Source organism: Pteropus vampyrus, unplaced genomic scaffold (assembly GCF_000151845.1).
Source record: "Pteropus vampyrus isolate Shadow unplaced genomic scaffold, Pvam_2.0 Scaffold16, whole genome shotgun sequence".
NCBI lineage: Eukaryota > Metazoa > Chordata > Mammalia > Chiroptera > Pteropodidae > Pteropus > Pteropus vampyrus.
In genome coordinates this window covers 3,046,796-3,050,250 of record NW_011888797.1, presented here as the reverse complement: position 1 = coordinate 3,050,250, position 3,455 = coordinate 3,046,796, and positions in this window count along the sequence as shown.

Here is a 3,455-nt window from a genome sequence, read left to right as displayed (position 1 = left end):
GGAGCAAACATTCTAATCCAGGTAAGAAAGGGATCTTTTGTTTCTTTTACCTTCTCTTTATAAGGTTTTTCTTTGGAAGTCAGCAAATGTTTAACTAGCTGATATGAGTCTGAGACTTAAATTTTCAAACTCACATGACCCAAAATTTCAGAACAAGAATACAGTCAGTCCATTATTTAGCATAGGATTCATCTGATTCAGCATTGGTGATCCTAAATGGTAATCCAATGGAGTGAAATTTGCCTTGACCATAAAATTGCTACTAATTATCCATAGACCTTCTATTCCTATGGGTATGAGGACATTTTAGAGCATAGCAGATAAAGTCAAGGAAAGAATCACTTCATGAAAGTAGCCTGGAGTGGAGGCATCATCTCTTCATCACTAGAAGAAACAATCCACATGCCCCAGGGATCCATACTCTCATCATATTGTATCAGCAATAAGAAGTCCAGATATAAGCCCCTATCTCTCTGGTTTAAAGCAGTGTTTCTCAACTTTTTTCATTATTTGTCCCTAAGAAGCCTATGTAGATTTCCCCCCTAATTGTTCCCGCTATGACATCACGAATATACCATATAGCTGTTTATATAGCGTAGCCCTTATGAAGACTAAAAGACCTAAACTTTTTCAACCCCCAAGAGCCAATTTTCATTCCCTTGGGGGTGATATTGCCCTTATTTAAAGTGATTGGTTTATGATATTAAAAGTCTTTCCGAGAAATGGAGCTGCCTCATGACTTCAGCAAAATTCTAATAATGGAAAAGATCCCACAAAAACTTCAACTTAAGTCTTGCTGCTCTCAATGTAGTAGTTCTTACTGCTATAAATACTTTCAGAGCACATAGTGACATGGCACACAGTGAGATGGCACGCGTACCCCTCCATGGTTTGCGGAGGGCTATGTGTCTAGCTCTGCCCAATGAGTTGTAAGTGGAAGGGTCAATGATCATCTCCAGGCCAGAGTATTCTATTGCTATTTGGAAACCTAGAACTCTGTTCTCCTCTACTCAGATGAAAAGTAACATTCTAGATGTTTGCTGCTTTGTTAGCCTGGGTTCTAAAGGGAGGAAGTCTGGAGCAGAGTTCACAGCTGACGTGTAAAGTATAAGAAATAAATTATTAAGATTTGGAGGCTGCTTATTACTGCAGCACAACCCGGACTACCCTAGCTGATACACTGGGTCATTCACTTATTCATTTAAATGAATGAGGGTTCACTGTGTGCCAGAAATTATCTTAGGTCCTCATGACATAGCAATAAACAAGACAAGTCCTTGTCTTCATGGAACTTACATTCGAATTGAGGAAACTAGTGAGATCAAATTCAGCAACGCTCCAGCTCAGAAAGGAAGGGATATATTGCCAAAGAAAATGAACACTTCTCCTTAAAGGCAAGGCTAAAATTAGAAAATTCCATCCTGTGATATACTCTCAACAATCTTTTCTGAAATAAAGCCAAGTCCAGAAGGCACTGGTCCCTCTTTTCTTCCCCTAGGACATTTAAAGGATATTAAAATCGTATTTTAATTCTTAATTTTGAAGTTAAATAACTTGGGAAGGTTACAGAAGGTTACAGAAGGAAAAAGAGAAAGGACAGGGTTCAGGAAATTATGACGGCATGGAAGGGGTCTTCTAGACTATGGAAAATGAAAGATGCAAAGAGGTGAAAGTGCAGATACCTCTCATTCAAACTAAATGGACCACAGAAGCACCGAGTTATAGGATGAACTAATTCACTGAAACATCAACTCGAGCTATTGAATGAGTGATTTTATTTTGCCAAGACTCTATATTACAGAGAGATGTTCATTTCCCACAGGATGAAGCCCATTCTTCCTTGAGAGGAATCCTGAGCAAACACACAAATAATTAAAATGAAATAGACCATTTTAACCCCACTGCAGTTCAAACACCCCAACCATCAAAGCTGGCCAGCCCAAACCAGCTGCTTAAGATCATCCTTTGAGGTTCAATGAACTAGGGCTTTGTTAGGCCAGGAGTGAGAAAGGATTTCAAAGACAAGGGACCTCCTTGGGAAATGATTTCCTGATGACCTCTTTGAATTACATGATTTTTCTCATAAAACAGTTAGCTCCCTAATCCTATTCCCCCAACTGCGAATCTCTCCTAAACCCCTGAGCCAGGCTAGGAAAAAATGATGGGAGGAATGGCCACATCACCCCAACCCGTGACAAAGTTTTCCTAGTTAACTTTAGACTTCATAATCTAAAATAACAGGAGACACATTTTCCTCTGTTTCTGATTCTGCGAGTTCTAGATAACTTGAGTCTGTCTTTATATAATGGTTTGAATTAAAAAACAAAAGGTACTCAATTTTAAGCCCTGCAATGGTATCTCTTTCAGATACCAGCATCATCACCACTGTCTACTTTAGTTGCTCCATCGACAACCACTTCTGAAGATTCTTAATACATTAGTAATTCTGCTTGGATTTTTCAGCTAAAAACAAACACACGTATTTGAGTTTTAACATCTGGTGTAGCCTTTTCCTGTAAAATTAAGATAGTTTTTAAAAGGATATATACCATAAATTCAGCTGCTTGGCTTTGACCTAGGACAATATTATTGCTCAGAAATGTATCCAAGAATTTTTATCGAGGAGTTAATCTCACAACACCAGAAGAAAACAGGAATAGGTGAAAAAGAATATTAATCAGTTCCTAGAAGCAAACGCACACATCTTAGGACTCAAATATCAGTTATGTTGAGAGTGTTCATAATAATCTGTTGCTAAACCAAACCAAACAAAAAAACACTTGCCTGGAAAACAGGATTGGGAGTGACAATTCTGCTTCCTGACATTAGCTAGCTAGTTGGATGACCTCAGGAAAGTAGCTGTGCACTGTCTGCCAGGCATCGTACACAGAATTTTTTATGAATTAACTCATTTACTCTTCAGGTCATAACCTTTGTAGTGAGTTTTATCATTCTCCCCATTTATGAGATAAGGAATCTGGGGAACAGAGAAGTTAAACAATTTACCCGAGCTCACAAGTTTCAAAAGCAGGTCCTTTTTCTTAACACTTTCATCTCTAAATGTTCTTTAAAGTCTCACACAGGTTTAGCCTTCTAAGCTTCCAAAACCTTTAATTCTAAAACTATACCCTGCAGATTCGTTTCTAAATGTAAAATTCTACCAATGACTTCAAGTTTAATGTTTTTTTTCCACCTTAAAAAAGATTTTCTTTTGAAGACTTCAATCTAAAACCTTAAATGAAATCTTTGGCTTGGGTTAAAACTTTAAAAGAGGAGATAAAAGTTGGGGAAAGGAGAAAACCCCACGGGTTATTTCTTGTGCATTTGACCACAAAGGTGTCACTTTTAGCTCTACGGAAGGTCTTACTGATTTTTCTGAAGAGGATTGGGGCATCATCAATCCATTGAAAGAAGCCTAAAGAAATGGAAACCATGAGAATATGTCATACAAATAT